The sequence below is a fragment of the Macaca fascicularis genome, chromosome 7 (genome assembly GCF_037993035.2).
Source record: "Macaca fascicularis isolate 582-1 chromosome 7, T2T-MFA8v1.1".
NCBI classification, from domain to species: domain Eukaryota; kingdom Metazoa; phylum Chordata; class Mammalia; order Primates; family Cercopithecidae; genus Macaca; species Macaca fascicularis.
The window spans coordinates 172,584,512-172,606,510 of NC_088381.1; positions in this window are offsets into that span (position 1 = coordinate 172,584,512).

A 21,999-nucleotide genomic window follows, 5' to 3' on the forward strand; every position below is an offset into this window, starting at 1 on the left:
AGTCCTAGGAGGGAAGAATGGCTTCATGGGCTGGGCCTAGGGTTCCACTGCCCTGTGCAACTTTGGGACACTGCTCCCTGTATCCTAGCCACTCCAGCTTTAGCCATGGCTAAAGGGCCCCAGATATGTCTTAGGTAACGGCTCCAGAAGGTGCAAGCCAAGCCATTCAGTGTTGGTGGCTTCCATGTTGTGTTAAGCCTGTGGGTACACAGAAGGCAAGAGCTGAGGCTTGGAAGCCTCTGGTTAGATTTCAGAAGATGTATGGAAATGCCTGGAAGTCCAGGCAGAAGTCTGCAACAGGCCTGGAACTCTCATGGAGAACCTCTACTAGGGCAGTGTGGAGGGGAAAAGTGGAGTTGGAGCCCCCACACAGAGTCCCCACTGGGGCACTGCCTAGTGGAGCTGTGAGAAGAGGGCCACTGTCCTCCAGACCCCAGAATGGTAGATCTACTGACAGCTTGCACCATGCACCTGGAAAAGCCACAGGCACTCAATGGCAGCCCTTAAAAGCAGCCAAGGGGGCTGTACCCTGCAGAACCACAGGGGTGGAGATGCCCAAGGCCTTGAGAGCCCGCGCCTTGCATCAGTGTGGTCTGGATCTGGGATGTGGAGTCAAAAGACATTATTCTGGAGCTTTAAGAATTAATGACTGCCCTGCTGCATTTTGGACTTGCATGGGACCTATAACCCCTTTGTTTTGGTGAATTTCTCTCCTTTGGAGTGGGTGTATTTACCCAATGCCATTACCCTCATTGTATCTTGGAAGTAACTAACTTGCTTTTGATTTTCCAGGTTCATAGGCGGTAGGGACTTGCCTTGTCTCAGATGAGACTTTGGACTATGGAGTTTTGAGTTAGTGCTGAAATGAGTTAAGATTTGTGGGACTGTTAAGAAGGGATGATTGTATTTTGCAATGTGAGAAAGTCATGAGATTTGGGAGGGGCCGGGGTAGAATAATATGGTTTGGATTGTGTCCCTGCCCAAAACTCACATCAAATTTTAATCCCCAGTGTGGGAGGTGATTGTATCATGGGGGCAGATTTCCCCTTGCCATTCTCATGCTAGTGAGTGAGTTCTCAGGAGATCTGGTTGTTTAAAAGTGTGCAGCATCTCCCCCAACCCTTCTTCCTTCTCTGGCCATACCTGCTTCCCCTTCACCTTTCGTCAGGATTGTAAGTTTCCTGAGACTTCCCCAGCCATGCTTCCTGGACAGCCTGCAGAACTGAGTCAATTAAACTTCTTTTCTTTATAAATTACCCAGTCTCAGGGAGTTCTTTATAGCAATGTGAGAACAGGCTAATACAACCACCTTGTAGCACGCCCACCTAGTGCTGCCCACACAGTGCCCACCTTACTGTATGCTGCCCAGACATGTGCCCACCTTGCTGCATGCCTGATCAGTGCCACTCAGATATGTTCCCACCCTGCTGTATGCCCACCTGGTACCACTCAGACATGTGCCCACCTTGCTGCATGCCTGCTCAGTGCCAGTCAGATATGTTCCCACCCTGCTGTATGCCCACCTGGTACCACTCAGACACATGTCCACCCTGCTGCATGCCCACCTGGTACCACTCAAACATGTTCCCACTCTGCTGCATGCCCGCCTGGTGCTGCCCAGACACGTGCCCACCTTGCAGCATGTCTGCCCAGTGCTGCTCACACATGTGCCCATCCTGTTGCATGTTCAACCAGTGCTGCAGGCACAGAGACAAAAAGCTCAGTCCTGCATTCGGAAGTCTCTGGTCCACTGGGGGCCAGTGTGGTTGCAGAGCTGTGAATAGTACATGGAACCCACAGGGAGGTGGCAGCTCAGAGCTTCTGTGGAGCCGGGGATGTGGGTGGGGATGGCTTCCCTAGAGGATCCCATCCAGTCGTGTCCAGGAATCTGAGCAAAGTGATTGGGCCCTAGGAAGGGCAGCACAGGTGGGGGCATCCAAGCAATGCCAGAGCAGAGAGGGGACACAGGGCAGTTCTGAGGCACCTGCGAATGAGAAACAAAGAAGGAAGAACCACACTCAGCCTGGGTGACCATGGAGATGAGAGGATTCGCTAATGGTGGGCAGAGGACATGCAGTCAAAAGGCCTTTGGTTTTGTTTTTCCTTCAGATGCAAAAGACTCAAGCATGTTTATGAATTGAGGGCAAAAACCAGAAGAGTAAGTAAGAGGATGCTGGGGGGCAGGGGCTTAGCACAGGGTCTGCTCCACGGCAGCAGGAGGGCGAGACTTAGATCGCATTAGAAACAGAGCTCAATTGTGTGTTATTTACGAGGGACACTTAATACATTTTGATGTACAGCTTAACAACAAAGGACTGATGGAGGCATTTGCAGAGGCAAATGTTGATAAAAAGTGCCGAGGAGTGACAATATTAATATCAGCGGAAAATAGAGCACAAATCATTACGAAGGACAAAGAGACCAATTTATATTAATAAGCATTATTATACCCCATAAAGCTGTGACATCTAATACACAGCTGATACACATGTTAGATGTTTATGTGCCCAACATCGAATACCAAAATACGTCAAGAAAACCTGTTAGACATATTAGGAAAATGGACAAGACCCAGCTGGAATGAGAGATTCAACACGGCACTGTTGATTCCTGTCAAATCAAGTGTACAAAATAAAGAAGAATATCAAGGATGTGAATCATATAATTTGTAATGGAGATTCTATAAGTATGGTACATGTCACACTTTACCCCCTCGTCATGAAATACTGCTTTTCCTCCATGAACCCATAGAATACAAGAAACATATGAAAAGTTTGTTTATCTCATTCATTAGGGAATTGCAAATTTTTAAGAAATGAGCTGTTGTTCAACTATCAGATTAGCAATATTAAAAGTATTTCAACTATCAAATGTGGTGAAGATGTGTAGAAAACATATTCCTCTCTTTGACGATGGTGCTCATCACAGGCCTTTCCGCAGTCGTGTGACCATGACTTGCTCTAACCAGTGATGGCTGAGCAGGAGTGGCAAGTGTCACCTTGTTACAGAGGAGCCAGTACATGGTCCACTGTGCTTGCCTTTCTTCCTGCCAGTGACCAACAGTGGCCCAGAGAGAGCGCCCTGCATCTTCCGGGGTTCTGAAGTGAGGACTGTGTGGTGCAGAAGCACAGCCAACCACATGGACATGAAGCAGGGGTGAAACATGTCCTTGCTGTTGTGATCACTGGGGTTTGGGGCTCATGTGTCACCACAGCATCACCCAGCCCTTCATGATGGATACAGAAGACAATTGGGTGGTTCCTATTAAAAGTCTAGATGCTTATAAAGTGTGACCCAGCAAATCCACTTCTTAGCAAACACCTTTAAGAACACCAAATGTGGTTCTCCTCTGAGCAGCTAGCTCACATTGCCCACTGAGAACACACAGAGGAGCTAGACAACACACAAAAAGCAATCTGTTTAAAGGTGTCGGAGAGCTGTGGAAGTGACGAGACTAGAGGGACTGAAGTTCAGAGAGAAGGGACCTCTGAGAGGTAAGGTGATGATCACAGCCACACTTCCCTGGGACGTTTGCCAGCCTCACCTGACTGGAAACTGAGGATCCAGGCATGGCCCAGCCAAAGGAAGAGTGCTGGGGACAGGAAAGGAAGAAGAGCTTATAGCATCATTTAGGCTGGAGAGACAGGGCTGGAGACTTAAAGAGCTCAGGCACACAGTCACTTGACATTTGCCAAGTTCTGAAGCTGCACGGTGTGGAATGCTAAAATCTAAGCAGAAACCCTCCGAACAGCAGAGCAGAGTGTACTGAACACCGTGTGTGCCAAAGAGACCAAGACCCTGAGCAGGGGGCTCTAGGGAGCCCGCCAGGTTCGCATCTGAACTCACTGAAGCATTCCGTGGTAGAGAAGAGTGAGCCCGAGAATGTCCCCAGCTGTGGTGCTCAGCCACTCACCGGATGTGGAGGGTCATCTTGCCGTTCTGTCTGCCTGCCACAGGAATGGGTGAATATTTCCTGATGGAGGACATCAGGTGCTCCTTGTATAGTTTCTGTTTATACATCATGTCCCACAACCAATACAAAAACTTACTAGGTATGCCAAAAGACATGTGGCTAAAAAACAGGAAGGAAACACACACCAAGAACAGAATCAGTGGTGAGATATCGGAGTAACAAATAAGGACCTAAAAATAACCAGGATGAAAACATGAAAAAAAATAAAGGAAAAGATGGGGAAAATAAATGACAAGAGAAAATAATTTTACCAAAGAAAGTGAATCCATAAAAATAACTAAATGGAAATTCTAAAGCTGAAAAGTGTAATATCTGAAATTAAGAACTCCATGGCTGGACCTAGCTGCACTTTAGACAGAGCAGAACTCTGGGTTAAAGAACAAAATGAACAGTGAATTAAAAAAATCTAAACTAAAGCACACAGAGGCACACGAATGAACAGAAGAAAAGACACGTGACACCTAGTAAAAATGTCCACTCTATATGCAGTTGTACCCCCAAAAGGAGAGGGAGGGAGAAAGGAGAGAAGGCACATTTGCAGAAAAAGGGATTAAGAACATTCCAAAACGAATGAAAAGCATCAGTCCACCGATTTAGAGAGTTCTGCAAGCACCAAGCGAGATAAGCACAAAGGAAACCACACTTTGACACGTCGTGGAAAAACTGTGGAAAAGGAAAAAGAAAACTTTAAGAGTGACTGGAGAAAAATGATGTGCTGTCATCACAAAAGCAAAAAATAACGTGGAGAGCTGAGTCCTCTCACCAAAACAGGCAGCCGGAGACAGTGGGATGACAGTTCTAACATGCTGGAATAAAAAGAGAAACGCAACTCAGGAGTCTATATTGGGGAACGTACGCCTCAGAAATGAAGACATTTCAGCAGAAATGCTGAGAATTCATCACCACAGGCTTGAACGAAAGACGTTCCAAAATGAGCACTTCCGATGGAAGGAAAATAACCTCAGACAGAAACACGGAAATAGAAAGAATGAGAAGCCGGGGGGAAGTAAATCCTGGTGTAAACATAAATAGACATTCACTGTGTGTGACAGTAGCAGTGATGGGTACATTTAAACACAGTGGGAGGGTGACGCACAGGCTGGCAGTAGCTGGAGCTCTGGCACCTCAGTTCTGGCAGAGCAGGAAATGGGCAAAGCCTCCATTCACATTGAACCTTTATATACTAGTCAAGGATGAATGCTGAAATCTCTAGGATAACTGTGAAAAACAGTAAAGGAATGTATACCTAGCAAGTTGAGAGCGGGAAAAGGAATAATAGAAAGATTTCATTCATCTGAAAGAAGGCAAGAAGTGGAGCACAAAGCAGATGAGTCCAACAGAAAACAAGTAGCAAGGTGACAGCAAGCCAAGCACAGAGAAATTGTGTCGAAGAGAATGGGTGAAATACCTTGAGGGAAAGGCTAATAATGTCAGATGGCATGCAAACAATAACACCCAATTGTAAGGCACTTAAAAGACACACTCCTTGATATGGTTTGGCTGTGTCCCTCCCCAAATCTCACCTTACATTGTAATAATCCCCATGTGTCAAGGGCGGGGCCCAGTGGAGATACTTGAATCTTGAGGGAGTTTCCCCCATAATGTTCTCGTGTTGTGAATAAGTCTCACGAGATCTGATGGTTTTATAAATGAGAGCTCCCCTGCACAAACTCCCTTGCCTGCTGCCATGTAAGATGTGACTTTGCTCCTCATTCGCCTTCCGCCATGATAGTGAAGCCTCCTCAACCGTGTAGAACTGTGAGTCCGTTAAACCTCTTTCCTTTATAAATTACCCAGTCTCAGGTACATCTTTTTTAGCAGCATGAGAACAGACTAATACACTCCTTATATACTTATATAAGGGTGTCGATGAGAAGAGTCAAGCTCTGTAAAATATTTGAAGAGATTTATTCTGATCCAAATATGAGTGACCATGGCCCATGACACAGCCCTCAGGAGGTCCTGAGAACATGTGCCCGAGGCGACTGGGGCACAGCTTGGTTTTATACATTTTAGGGAGGCATGAGACATCAATCAAATACATTTAAGAAATACACTGGCTTGGTCCAGAAAGGCGGGACAACTCAAAGTCGGCGGGGGAAGGGTGGAGGGGGCAGCTATACGTAAATTTAAACATTTTCTAGTTGACAGTTGTTTGCATTTGTCTAAAGACCTGGGATCAAATGGAAATATTCAGGTTAAGATAAAGGATTGTGGAGACCAAGGTTCTTTTGAAGTCTTACAGAGGCTGCCCTTAGAGATAATAGATGAAAAATCTTTCCTATTCACCTTTAAAGGGTGCTAGACTCTCAGTTAATCTCTTCAGGACTGGGAGGGCCTGGAAGAAAAAGATCTAGCTATGTTAATAGAGATTCTTTACAGATGCAAATTTTACCCCCACCAAGGACGACTTTGCAGGGCCATTTCAAAATACAGCAAAGAAACATATTTTAGGGTAAAATATTTTGATTTTCTTCTTTCTCATGTAATGTTACGCCAGAGTCAGATTGGAAAGTAAGTCACAATATACAGGGTTAAAAAAATTCCATCTGATGAGAATTTATGGTTTGTAGGGCATGACTCCCCAGACCCCTTAGACAGGAATTTGGGCAAGATAAAAAATCAGAGCTTAGTCCTCAAGGGCACAAAACAGGTTAAAAGGAAAAAAAAAATTGGGAAAGGTAGGATATGTAAACACCAACCAGAAGAAAGCGAGTAGAGTGATAGAAATGTCAGACAAAGCAGGTGTGAAGGTGAGGTGCTTTGCTCAAGACGGACATGGGCATGTACTGAAGGAATCAACACTCCAGGAAGCTATTATAGCCCCAAATAAGCATCAATACACAAATTATGTGAAACAAAAACTGACCAAACTTAAGAGAGAAATCCATGTTCATACAGAGAGACTTTAACCTGCCTCTCTCAATGGTTGATTTAATAAGCAGACAGAAATATCAGTAAGGATATGGAAGTTCTGAACGACACAGTTGACAAACCTGACCTAATTGACAAGTGATTCAGACCGCTGCACCGGCAACAGCAGAACCCACGCTCTCTTCATTAGCACATGGGACGTTCGCCAAGATTGTCATGTGCTGGATCATGGAGCAAGTCCCAACACATTTCACAGGATTGAAGGGATTCAGAGTTTGTTTTCCGTCCACCGTGGAATTAAGCTGGATATAAAAACATAAATACAACTAGAAAATCTCCGACTGCTTGGGAATTAAGCCATATGCCTCTAAATCATAGACCACAGAAGAAATCACAAAGGAAATTAGAAAACACCATGGACTGTTGGATAGTGGAGATACAGTATGTTGAAACTGACAGGTGCAGTTGAAGCAGTGCTTAGAGGGAAATTTATAGCCTAATATGCATATAGGTAAAAAGAAGAAGGCTAAAAATAAGTGATCTAAGCTTCCATCTCTAGAAGCTGAGAAGAGCTGAGTCTAGTAAGAGGGGAAGGAAGAAAATAATAAAGATATGACAAAGAAAAACCAATGAAATGGAAAACAGATGTACATTTTGGGAAATTCACAAGCCAAATTTGGTTCTTTAAAAATATTAACAAAATGAAGGTATCCCTAATAAAAATGATCAAGGGGAATAAAAGAGAGAAAACATAGCCAGGCACGGTGGCTCACGCCTGTAATCCCAGCACTTTGGGAGGCTGAGGCACGCAGATCACGAGGTCAGGGGTTTGAGACCAGCCTGGCCAACATAGTGAAACCCCATCCCTACAAAAAATACAAAAAAACAAAAAAATTAGCCAGGCGTGGTGGCGTGCGCCTGTAGTCCCAGCTGCTCTGGAGGCTGAGGTGGGAGAATCACTTGAACTTGGGAGGCGGAGGTTGCAGTGAGCCAAGACTGCACCATTGTACTCCAGCCTGGGTGACAGAGTGAGACTCCGTCTCAAAAAAAAAAAAAAAAAGAGAGAGAGAGAGAACACACAATAAATAACATCAGGACTAAAAAAGCATTAACAAAACAATGAGAGGATATTATAAAAACTTTAAGTAAATACATTTGACAATTTAAATTAAATGGGGAAACCTTCTTTCTCCCAAAAACACAATTTATCAAAATGACAGACAATATTTAATGTGAATAGTTTGATATGTATTAAATAAATTGTATCCACTAGTAAAATGTTTCTCATCAGTAAAACTCAAATCTCAAATTATATCAGTGTATTTTTTCAAACATTCAGGGAAGAAATAACACTGATCCTACACAAGTCATTTTATGCAATAAAAAAGGAAAGAACGTGTCCTAACTCATTTTATGAGGCCAGTATAACCTTGATATGAAAGGCTCACACAGACACGAGAAGAAAGGAGAATAATAGGCCAATCTCCTTCATGAACATTCACAGGGAAATATAGGCAAATTGAATCAAGTGATACATAAAAATTATAGTATATTGGAACCATAGAGGAGGGTTTAATATAAGAATGCAAAATTAATCAATGTAATTCAAATTACACAAAACAGATACATCGTAAGTCCATCCCAATGCATCCAGGATTTGATAAAATCCAATTTCATGAAAAAATTCTTAGCAATTTGGAATAGATGTCATTGATCTTCTTTAAACTAATAAGAGAATAAACTAAAATCTTATAGTAAATATCATGACAGTAGGAATGGGGCAAGAATGTCCACTATCAGTATTTATTTCTATTCCACATGATAGTATACTTTGTAGCAACTGCATTCAGGCAAGAAAAATAAATTAAAATATAGGAAATAAAAAAATCAAATTGACATATTTTGCTGATACCATGACTAGTACATAGAAAAGCCAAACTAATGATAAACTTTTAAATTAGGAAGTAAATTTAACAAGTCACTAACTGAATTTTTATGTATTGTAACAAAAGTTAGAAAATTAAAAATTAAAGCCCACTACTTACAATAGCATTAAAAAATCTAACATATATGAGTAAATGTAGCCAGAGATGCATAAGACCTCTACATTGAAAATTACAAAATAGATTTTTTTTTTGAGACAGGATCTTGCTTTGTCACCCAGGCTGGAGTACAATCACAGCTTACTATAGCTTCGACCTCCCAGACTCAAGAGATTCTCCCACTTCAGCCTCCTGAGTAGCTGAGACAATAGGTGTGTGCCACTACACCCTGCTTTTTGATTTATTGTAGAGACAGGGTCTCTCCACATTTCCCAGGTTGATCTTGAACTCCTGGGCTCAAGTGACTCTCCTGCCTTGGCCAAAGTGCTGGGACTACAGGCACTAACCACAGCGCCCAGCCTTGAAAATCACAAAATAGTTTTGAAACAAATTAAGAAAGACATAAATAAATGGGAAATTACATTATGTTCATAAATTGGAAGAATAAATGTGAATTCTGAAAATAATTTACAATCAATATAAATTCTCATCAAAATCCAAGCTTTTTTTAATCAATTGATAAGGCTGCATCAATCATGAAGAACAAAACTGAAGGATTTGCTCTACCCGATGTCATAACCTGCATTGTCAGTAGATAAAATGGCCAGTGTTTGGCACAAGAGTGGATTGATTTACCACTGTAATAAATTAGAGTCCAGAAAAAGACCTGAAGCTGTACAATCACCTGAATGGTGGGAAAAATAAAAGTCCACTGAGCATCACTGAGCAGAAAAATGGTAGTCTTTTCCACACACGGTGCTAGGTCAATAACATTTTCATACTTTTAAAAACATATTTTGACTCTAACCTTATACCAGATAAAAAATCAATTCAATGGATGGCAGATCTGAATGTGAATAGCCAAACAAAAACCTCTGCAGGAAAACATAGGGGTACATCACTGTGATCTTAGAGTAGGCAAATATTTCTCGAATAGGAAACACAAAAACAAAATGATAAATGTGTGAGGTGATGGATGTGCTAATTACCCTGATTTGATCATTACACAGTGTATACATCTATTAAAATATCACTCTGTATCCCATAAATATGTACAATTATTACATGTCAACTAAAAATAAAAGGGGAGAAAAGAAAACACAAAAACGCTAACCACCAAAAAGAATGATAAAGTGAACCGTATTAAACTTTAAAAATTCCTGCTCATCAAGAGACATCATTAAGAGAGGGAAGAAGCAAACCACAGAATGGGAAATGCTATTTGCAGCATGTTTCTGACAAAGGACTTATGCCCAGAATGTGTTAAAACTCCTATAGATCACTAAAAGACGGACAGATAAACCAATAGGAACATCAGCTGAAGATTTAAGCAGACATTTCAGAAAAGAAGATATTCAAATGGCCAATAAATATATGAAAAATTCTCAATAGTTGGTAGGGAAATGTAGGGGAAAACCAGTATTAGGAAGCATTATACCCACTGGAATGACTGAAATGGAAAGAGGAAAAGCCACATTTTGACAAGGCTGTGATGCAACTGGAACTCTTACAGACTACTGGTCGGCATGTAAAGTGGTACAAAATATGGGGAAATATCTGACAAAATCTGTTAACACTTGATACAGCACTTACATTTCTAGGTATGGACTCAACAGAAATGGGTAATGTTTTTTACCAACAGTATAAACGAAAATGACCGTAGAAGCACTACTTATAACAACCCAAAACTGGACATTAAAATGCCACCCCTCCCCCAAACAGTAGAATGGGCAAATAATTGATGGAATGCTCACATGGTGGATGCTGGGTGTCAATGCTGGGTGTCAATGAGAATGGTGAGCCACAACTACACACGACAGCACGTATGGACCTTACAAGCAAACTCTTGAGTGAAAGGACCAGATAGCAAAGAAGGCAGGTTGAATGATTCCATCCTTTAAAGCTTAAACCAGGCAAACATAGTTTAATACGTGCTGTTAGATGTCAGGATTACCATTGCTCTTGGGAGGAGACACAGTGAGCAGAAGGAGATACAGGCGAGGTCTCTGGAAGGGCTAGCAATATTCTGTGACTTCATGTGAATGCTGCTTTCACAAATATATTTACTTTGTGGAGCTTCTTTCAGTTGTAAAAGTATGGTTTGTGCACATTTTCATTTGTATGGTATACTTCAAAAAAGTTTACCTGAAAAATGTACTGCATGTGCGCGTAGAAGCATGTATGAGGATGTTCATTGCAACGTTGTTTACAGTGGAGAAAAAATGGGAACAGCCTAAATGTCCAGCAACGGGGAAATGATTAAATCAATTACTATCTATTAATATTGTGAAACACTAGGTAGAACTTTGAAGGAATAAAGTAGATTTAAATAAACTGGCAAAAGGCAAATATGCAAGCTACGTAGAGAGCAAAAAAACCAGGCTGCAGAACAATACATGTAATTGTTTAAACATGAGTTGAGCTATAGATTTTTGTAGGTTATATATTTATATGCAAACACATAGAAAAGTACCCTAAAGAAAGTGCAACTGTGCTATGGTTTGAATGTTGATATCCCCCCAAAATTCATAGGTTGGAATCTAATACCCAATGTGACAGTATGAAGGGGTGAGACCTTTGGAAAGTGATTAAGTCAGGGGGGCTCCACCTTCATGAATGGGATTAATGCCCTTATAAAAGAGGCCTGAGTGAGCTCCATGGCCCCTTCCACCAAGTGAGGACATAGAGCAAATGCCATCTCATAGGAAGAGCAAGCCCTCACCAGACAATGAAAATCTGCCAGCACCTTGATCTTGGACTTCCCAGCCTCTAGAACCGTGAGCAACACATTTCTGTTGTTTATAAATTACCCGGTCTACAGTATTTTGTTATAGCAGCCCAATGGACTAAAACAAACTGTAATAGTGATTTTTGGGGGAGAGCAGACTAAAATTAGGGGTGGAGGTCAAAGTTATTTTAGGTTTATTTGTGTTTCAGTTTTATTACAATAACAATATAATCATGATTATTTGAGCAATTAAAAATAATATTTCAAATGATAAGTGAAAGATTTCCAGTAGGACATTTCCTAGCAAGAAAATGCATACATATACACATATAACTTCAATGTATTCAAAAAGTTAAAATTGCACAAACAAAACTACTTTACCTTGAACCACTAGAACTAGAAATTATTAATAAGTCTAAATAAAAAACCCTTGCCAACTGGTACTTTAAAGGTACTCCCATAAACATTTGTAGAAAATGAAAAAAGAAATATTTTTCAAACTCTAGAATAGCAGAGAAATAATGAAATCGTTAAGAACAAATGGGTTTCTACAAAGCTGTCCTCAAAGATAAAGTCGCATCTTTAAATGCCTTCATTATCAAACAAAAAAAGAAAATCAAAACTTTCAAGTCAATGAGTTTGTTAAGCAGTTCCAAGGAAGAACAAAATAGCAGATGATAGCAGAAATTATTGAATTAGAAAAGGGAAAAATGAGGATTAATAAGTACATTAAGAGCTGAGAGATAAGTAAATTGAAAATTTAAGTCTTTTAAAAATCTAACATAACAGACTCAACTCTGGCTAATCTATTAATAGTTACTACAAAGGGGGAGGCATAAGAAATAGCAATTAAGGAACATTTAAAACCCCATAAGAAAGACAGTAAATGTGCATGCAATTTTAAAAATGAACAAGGCATTATTTGCATGGTTATATGCTGATAAATCTGAATGGAAAGAAATAAATGATCAAAGTTAACATTAAAAGAACTGAGCAACATGAATAAAGAATTATTCTTGGAAAAATTTTTAAATAGAAAGGAATTACATCCAAAAGAGGTATCAGACTCAGGCGTTTTTGTTGGTGAGATGTGAAATTTTAAGGCATAATTAATTCCAAAAGTATGTATCAGTTTTAGAAATGTATAAATTTGGACAAGTAATTTTATAAAAGTAGAGTAATCCTGAAACCAAAATCTGACAAATATAACCCACCATCTGTTCTTCAGTCTGCAAGAAATAGCCATTACATTAAAAGAAGTTTCCACTATCTCATAAGATTTACCAAATAATTAAACAAAGTCAATAGAATCTTTAAAGCAGAACTTCTCAGAGCCTTTGACATGCAAATGTGCATTGTGGTTCTTAAGAAGGGCAGGAATACAGTCTGCAGTGTTTCCCAGTTTTATTCTTCCAAGCAAAAAACCATTTCTACCTGGAAGCATCTCTTGGGAGTGGTGATCTGGGGCACATACTTTGGGAAAGTCTGCTATAGAATATAAAAGTGCATGCAAAATCAAAAGTGAAATATGAGCAAGTAAAATTGAGCTGTATGTTTAATCAACAATCTATGAAGGTTTAACATGGGAAAGGAAGAATGGTTTAATATAATACAATGTCTTATTTTATTTATAATACAAAATACCAATCGGCCTCAAAGTAGAATCTGAATAAATGTTGAAATATTATTCAGAAAATTTTAAAATACATTTCTGATAAAACACTTAGTAAAAAGTCTCTTACATGCATAAAACATTGTCAACATGACTACCAGTTCTGTGTATCAAAATCATAACCAACAGATTTGAAAAGCAAATAAATGGTGAAAATTTATGCAATGAATATCATGAACAAAAGGAGATCTCTTTAAAATCATCAACACAAGCATTATTATCCCACATAAAATTGGCAAAGGTCAACACATAAATGAAGGAATACAAATCACCAAAAATTATTAAAAAGTGTTCATATTATAATCAAAGAAATACAAGATTAAGATATTCTTATTTTTATCTTTCAGGTTAAATAACATATACATTGCAAAACATCAGAAGAGTATATATCAGACCAACCTTTTACAAATCACAAATATAAACCTAGACAACATATTTAAAAAATCTTTGTGAAGACACCAGAGAATAGCCAAAAGCGAACAGAAAGAGACCGTTGAAAGAAAATAACTGCATTGATTGAGTTCATGTTTCTACAACCTTTTGCTGCAGAAAAATCCCCAATTTTTATGATGTAGGGCAACTAAAACTTAAACAGAAAGTTGCAAACTTACTGGCTTAAGGGGTGAGAGAGCAGGGTTTGGAACTTCCAGGCCAGCTAGAAACAGAAGAAAAATCCCAGAAAGGAGAGAGCCAGAGAGAGAGAATCCCCCAGATCTGCACACAAATGCTGCTCAAATTTTTGGCTGACAGCTGCACTGCACAGGCACAAAGGAAGCTCCAGGAAGCCCAGCACAAAGCTACTGCTGAAAGGCTAGAATAATCCAGCAGATAGTTCAGCAGAGGTCCACCTAAGGAGAAACAGGGTTTGAAGTTTATGTCTAGCAAAACTTCGAATTTATTTTTATGTTATGTTATGAAGTTTATGTCTAGCAAAGTTGTGGCTTTTGAGAACAAATATCAACACACTTCAGAAGATAACAGTCCAGATACTATACAACAGGGGTCCCCAATCCCCAAGCCATGGACCAGTACCAGTCCGTGGCCTGTTAGGAACCAGGCCACACAGCAGGAAGTGAGTGGTGGGTGAGCAAGCATTACAGCCTGATCTCCGCCTCCTGTTAGATGAGCAGTGACATTAGATTCTCATAGAAGCACACACCATATTATGAACTGTGCATGTGAAGCATCTAGGTTGCATGCTTCTCATGAGAATCTAATGCCTGATGATCTGTCACTGTCTCCCATCACCCCCAGATGGAATCATCTAGTTGCAGAAAAACAAGCTCAGGGCTCCCACTAATTCTACATTATGGTGAGTTGCATAATTATTTCACTGTATGTTACAATGCAATAATAATAGAAACAAAGTGCATGACAAATTTAATGTGCTTGAATCATCCCCAAACCATCCCCACTCTCCTCCTCTATGGAAAAGTTGTCTTCCATGAAACCAGTCCTTGGTGACAAAAAGGTTAGGGACTACTGCTATACAACACATCATACACAGTGTCTAACATAAAATAAAAATTACTAGAATTAGGAATAGAATAGGAAGTCAATAGAAACCAAACTGGAAATGACCCAGATGTTGGAAACAGCAGAAAGAGACTTGTACTAGCAGCTATTATAAGTACATTCAAGGATGTAAAATAAAATATAGACATAATGACTAAACAGATGGAGACCCTCAGCAGGAAAGTGAAAAATACATATAAGAACTAAATGCACATTCTGAAACTGAAAAATACAGTAGCTAAAATAAAAAATTCATTGGAGGGTGTACCAGAACAGAGAAGGCAAAAGAAAAGTTTAATGAACCTGAAGATTCATCAATAAGAATTAATCTGAAGAAGAGAAGTGAAAAAAACTTTAATGAATAAACCTTCAATGACATGTGAGACAATATGAAACAGTCTAACATAAGTGTAGTTGGAATCCAAGAAGTAATGTAAAGTGGGAATGGGGCAAAGGAAATATTTGAATAATGACAAAAATTCCTCAAATCAATTAAAAATATCAATTTATGGATTTGAGGAGCTTAGACAATTTCAAGCATGATAAATACAAGGAAAACAATACACAGGAATATTATAGTCAAACAGCTAAAAACCAAAAGTGAAGAGCAAATATTGCAATCAACCAGAGAAAAATGACAAATGACATTCAGAAAAAAAAAAATGGTGCTAATTACAGCCAACTTCTCACTAGAAACAGTGGAGACCCAAACAGATCCATATCTTTTTATTTTTATTTATTTATTTATTTATTTTGAGACGGAGTCTCGCTCTGTCGCCCAGGCTGGAGTGCAGTGGCCGGATCTCAGCTCACTGCAAGCTCCGCCTCCCGGGTTCACGCCATTCTCCTGCCTCAGCCTCCCGAGTAGCTGGGACTACAGGCGCCCGCCACCTCGCCCGGCTAGTTTTTTGTATTTTTTAGTAGAGACGGGGTTTCACTGTGTTAGCCAGGATGGTCTCGATCTCCTGACCTCGTGATCCGCCCGTCTCGGCCTCCCAAAGTGCTGGGATTACAGGCGTGAGCCACCGCACCCGGCCACAGATCCATATCTTTACATACTGAAAGAAAAAGAAGAGTCAATCCACAATCCAGAATTTTGAACCTACAGAAGCTGTCTGTCAAGGACAGAAGCAAAATAAAGATTTTTAAGAGATAAATGTATTGAGAGGATTTATCGCTGGCAGATCTGCATTACATCAAATGCCAAAAGAAGTTCTTATGGCTGGTGGGAAATAACACAAAAGGGGATCTCGGATAAGGAATTACAAGGAACAAAAATGGAACAATTATGGGTAAATATAAATTATTTTCTTTCCTTTTCTTAATTTATCTAAATTACAACTGTTTAAAGCAAAGAGTGTATTGTGGGATTAATAACATATGCAGAGGTATAATATATGACAATAATAGCACAAATGACAGGGGATGGGAAATAATCCCACACACACAGACACGATAGAGTAAATTAAATGAATGTAAAATAAAATTCAATTAACATAAAAGAAGGGAGGAAAGGGGGAACTGAGGAACACAAAAGAGACAAGACAAATAGAACACAAGTAGCAAAACGGAAGACTCAGTCCAACCACACTCATGATGACATAGAAGTAAATGAATGACGCATTTGAATTAAAAAGCAGATATTGTCAGACAGGACTTTTTTTTAAAACATCCCAACTATTTACTGTCTATGAGAAATTCACTTCGGCTGTAAAGACACGCAGAGATAAACAGGAAAAAGATGTAACATGAAAACTGTAACATGAAAACAACATCCAAAACACTGTAACATGAAAACAACAACCATAAGAAAATTAAAGCATCTGTAAGAATATTAGATAAAGTAAAATTTGAAACAAAGGTTCCTACTAAAGAAGGACATTCCTTTATAATAAAAGGCTAGCTCACCAGGAAGGCATAACAATCGCAAATGTCTATGTGCCCAACAATAATTTGAAAATACAAAAGGCAAATACCAAAAAAACCTAAAGGGATAAATAGACAATTCCACAGTAGATTTTCACACCTCTCTCCACGTAGTTAATAGAAAAAGTAGACAAGAACATCAGTAAGGATGTAGAAGACTCACACAGCACTATCAACCACCTCGATCTATCGTAAAGTTAAAGAACATTCCTCCTGACGACTGCAGAATGCATGTGATTGTCAAGGGCACATAGAACATTCATCAGGGCAAACCAGATGACAGCCATATAATAAATCTCAGCATTTTTTTTTTAAATTGGAAGCATGCTATCTGGTCTCTGACTATAAGCATACTGTTTAATAAAATAAAATTAGAACTCACTAGTAATAATACATCCAAAAGTCCTCCAAATATTTGAAAATTACATAACGTGCTTCAAAAATAACCCATTGATCACAAAGAAATCACAGGAGAAATTAGAAGGTATGTCAAGCAGAATAGTAATGAAAATACTAGTGAATATTGTGGGACCAGCTAAAGCAATGCACAGAGGAAATTCTTAGAGAAGAGGAAAAGGCTAAAGTGGATGATGTAAGTCAGAGGCCAGCAGACCACATCCCATGGGCTGGCCATGTGTTTTGTGAATAGTTTGACACAGCACAGCCACAGTCATTCATCAACTTGTTGTTTATGTGCTTTTGTGTCACAAAGGCAGAGTTGAGTAGGTGTGACAAGGGCTGTGTGGCCCACAAAGCCTAAAGTATTTACAGTCTGGCTCTGAGGTATAAGTAAACATATATATTATTGTTCCTAGTTCCTGGCACACAGCTCCTTAAACCTTTGGAATCTCCAGAGTGATGAGGATCTTTTTGTTATGCTGAGATGACTGGTTACTGGGGAGCCCTAGACACCTTCAGGAAAAGGGCTGGTCACCAGGGAGATAAAGGCGTGACGAGAGGGTTGGAACTTTCAATCTTACCCCACTGACCTCCGGAAGGGGAGAGGGACTGATGGTTGCCAAGTCAAATGGCCTAATCAATCAGACCAACATGAAGGAACTCCCACAAAAACCCCTAAACCGCAGGGTTCCAGAGCTTCCCAGTTGGCAAACACACTGGTGTGCCGGGAGGTGGCCCCCCTCGATGCCATGGGAGCAGAATCTCCTGCACATCAGAAAAGTGTGTGCCACAGCAGGGAAGTGTGAACTCTCCCTTGGCAGGTGAGGACAGAGTCTAAGTGCTGAGAGGGCCACTCCCTCCCACTGGGCCTTGGGTGAAACTGGCGAGGCCACCTGAGGAAGAGCCTGGCAGGGAGAATCAGAGCCACCCATGCCTAGGGTTCTGTGGGCTGCAGTGTCAGCCTGGCCAGAGGTGGCAGAGCAGCCGGGACGGGGAGGGGACTGAAGGGTCTCTGGAGCACTCGTCACTAAGCCCACCCTGGGGTCCCCTGTGGGCACTGTTGGAGCGTGTTGGATAAACAGCATTGTATCTGCTTCATGGAAGTGAATGTGCCGCCGGACACAGGTGTGCATTTTTCACAGGCTGCCACGGAGCACCCACGGGGCTGGAGCCTGGCAGGGAAGAGTGTTGGTGAAGAGTCGGACTCTGCCGGCCCCACTGGTCTCTGAGCACCTGGTGCACTCCGGGCACCCGCGGGCATCTGCCTGGCCAGAGGGCAGCTCCACAGCCAATGCTTCTCTAAGCAACCTGTGGTCCCTGAGTCCAGACCTGGTGCCCACGGGTGAATGGAGGTGAGGTGCCTGTTCTCACGTGCTGGATGCTGGGCTACCCCAGGCTCCCTGGGGGCGGAGGCGGGGAGGGCCACTGAAAATAGTGACGAGCATCCCCGGGGCCCCAGATGGAAAGAGAGTAGTGTGTGGGCCTCTGTGCGTAGGACGGAAGGGGGCCCTGGGGCGTGTCCCCCACTCCATGGCTCTTTCCTCATCTGTGAAATGGAGGAAAGCATGTATCTCTCCAGCTCAGAGATGCCCGTGAGGACCAAGGGCCTGGGGGAAGCAGCGCTTGGCCAGGGTGGCTCGTGGCTGTGACCAGGTTCCAGAGACTGGCCTGTCTGCCTGGGTCCACCGCAGCATGACAGGTTCCTGCTGATGTGAAGGCCGACTGCTGCCCTTCCAGACGTCCCCTCAAACGCCGTACCACACCGCCCGGGGGAGGCCAGGCCCAGGTGCCCAGGAGCTGCCCAGAGCCAGGTCCACACGGATCCCAGCTCGCTTTCCGCCCCTCCTCGTCCTGAGCTACCTAAGCCCAGGTTAGGCTGAGGAGCCCCCTCCCCACACTCCCACCAGACTCTAGGGTATTGGCGGTGGGGGGTCCCTTCATAGAGCAGGCTTGTGGCTCAGGCCTCTGCAGCTGTCCTGGTTTTGAGATATTTTACTCCACTCAATAAAGATTATTTGTTAAAAGCAGAAATGAATGCGTCTAGTTTGTGTGCTGCAGGAACTCATAAGCATCATCTCCCTGATTCCCCTTGCTCCTGTGGGACCTGGCGTTTCCCCACTGGATTCCAGCCTGCCATCCTGGCACCACCCAGGCCGTCCCAGCCACCGCAGCCACACTGCTCGCTCTCCCTCTCCATCTCCCTGACCCGGCGACTGAGTCGGCTTCTGACTCCATGTGACGTCTCTCAGCTCCGTAGCCTCTAAATTAAAAGATTAATTAGCTCAGGGAGCCCAGCACGGGACTGCCAGGGGCGCTCTGCTGTTCTGCAGACAGGGGGACCGTGTCATTGCCATTTTGAATTGAAACAGTCCTCTTGGAGAGAACCATGCTTAGGAAAGCGTCGAGAAACCTCCAGCTCTTTGGGGCAATAAGGGTATAGTGCTGTCAAGACGCTCGTCAGAGCCTAGTAAGATCACCTAACTGCTAATAGCCGGTGGGAGCGGAAAGGCCCACGTGTGAGGAGGAGGCAGGAAGGGCTTCGCTTCCAGGAGGGCCAGGGCGGGAAGGCTGAGACCGTCCTCTGAGTCCCTGCTCAAGGACCGTGTGAGGAACTCCATAAAATTTTATGGAGTGAATGAACTCCCTGTGTTTGGCTTGAGCAAGTGACAGCCTTGCCAGCTCTGAAGGTCTGTTAAAAGGCAGATGGGCAGATCCACCTCTATTCTGAGACAAACTTGACTTGTGTGATGCGAGGTGAGGTGTGGGGACCAGTGGCAGGCTTACCGCGCTTCCCGGGCAGCGGAGCTGGACTGCGCACCCAGTGCCCCGTTCTGTGGTGTGGGGTGTGCAGTATCCGAGCCCGGGACGCAGCTCAGTGACTGTGACGGGGGCTGTTCAGCTGCTGTGGGACTGAATTATATGCATCCATTGGCAAAGCCACATCATCTCACCCCACAAAATACAGAATTTGGGAATCTGCGCTGGGCGATGTGGGGTATGGTGGGTGTGTCTGTATGGATCTGTGTCCCTCTGCCTGAAGGGATGCAGGGCCCTGAATGACCCAGCGGCCTCCCCATCAGCCCTGCCCTCCAACAAGCAGCCGAGGAGGGGGGGTCCTCAGCTGGGGCCTGCACAGCTCCCTGAGGGGGAACAAGGGGGAGGGTCTCAGAGCGGGGCGAAGGTTTCTCCACATTCAGTCCCCGGCTGGACCTACAGAAACCTAGGACTCTGCTTTGACCCTGGTTTACAGCTTTCGGGGCCCCCGGGGAATGCTCTGGCCTCTGACCCTGGCCCTCCGGCCATTTCCACAGCGAAGGCCCAGGGATGTTAACCAGTGCAGAGGCCGACAGCAGTCCCGGGAGGTGCCACCGTTTAGATCTCATGGCCGGTCTCTGTCTCCACGTTATCAGAGGGGCAGGCTGAGGGCTCCGCCAGACCCTCCTGCACCAAGCCCCTCCGCAGGGTCTGGCCCAGTGAGGGGATGCTGTCACTCCCTGGGGTGGGTGCCGGGGGCTACGACAGGTTTGGGGAGGAGGCTGGTGGGGCCTGAGCATGGGCTGGTGCAGAGGCCAGGTGAAGGGTGCCCAGGCACTTCAGGATGTAGCTGGGAGCTCACTCAGCTGGGGGGACGCCTCCCCAGTGCCCGGGTGGTGAAAGCGGGTTTCCCCCTCCAGCAAGTTCCTTCCTCAGCCCATAAAGCAGGAAACCTCCCAAGTGGAAATATGGAGACAGGCCCCTCCTGCTGCCTGTTCTCCCCACGGGAGGTGAAGGGCCTCCTTGGAGGGCCTCTGCTTTCCAATCTGTTAACACGAAGTCTGCCAGAAAGTCCTCAGGACCCCACGTTTGTGTGTGTGCAGCTGCACTCCATAGAGAAGCTGCTCTGGCCTGTCCTTGTCCCTCCCCAACACTGCCAACCCCAGGCCCCCGTCACCCCACTACTCATGGACTGGGTCACCTCTCACCTCCCCAGGAGGCTCCTTGGGCCCCAGGCTGCCCTCCAGCTGGGCCCAGCAGCTCTCCTGCCAGTCCTGCCAGCTGTGGATTGCACCTGCCCCCCAGGCGTAGCCTGGTGCTGACACCTGGACACCCAAGGACAGGCTTGGACTGTCCTAGGCTCCCACCCAGGAGAGGGTTTGGGGTGGGCAGCCTAGACCTGCCCATTCCTTGACAGGCTGTCCTAGCTGCCCAGGACTGTCCCAGTTTTAGACCCGGAAGCCCTCAGCCCCAGAAAACTAAGAGTGACTTAGGTTGGGAGGGGCGGGTCAGGATGTGTCCCCACTGGGAAGACAGTCTGGCCCCCCAAGGCATGCACAGAGAAGCCCAGGGCGGTGGGAGGGAAGGAGGGGTTCGGGGAGAACCCTGCTGGGGGGTCCAAAGAACAACCTGAAGGAGAGGTTCAAGGAAGTCCTGGCTGAGCAGAGATGCTGGCGGGCCAGGCGCGGTGGGCGGGGGAGCAGGAGGGCAACGGGCAGATTGAGGGTTCTTCCGCTAGGACCTAGTGCTTCCAGGAGCATCTCAGGAGCTGAGGGGCATCTGAGGCCACAGACGGGAGGCTGCATGGGTGGCGGGGGAGGCGTCGGCAGCGGCAGGCGTGGGAGCCACTGAAGGCTCTTGGCAGGGGAGGGACGGGCAGCTGGCATCCACGAAGCCCCCTGGACCGTAGCCTGGAGCCCAGCCTGGAAGGGCAGCTGGGTGAGAGGAGGCTGGGCACACAGATGCATGGTATGGGCAAAGGGCCAGGTTGAGCCGTGCCGCCCCGGACTGCAGGGTCCCACTTGGCTTCCGTCTGTCACAGTCACAGCCCCTTCTTGGAGAGCGTTTGCTGATGGAGCTCAGCTCCAGAAAGTGCTGTTTAAAGATTGAAGAGCTC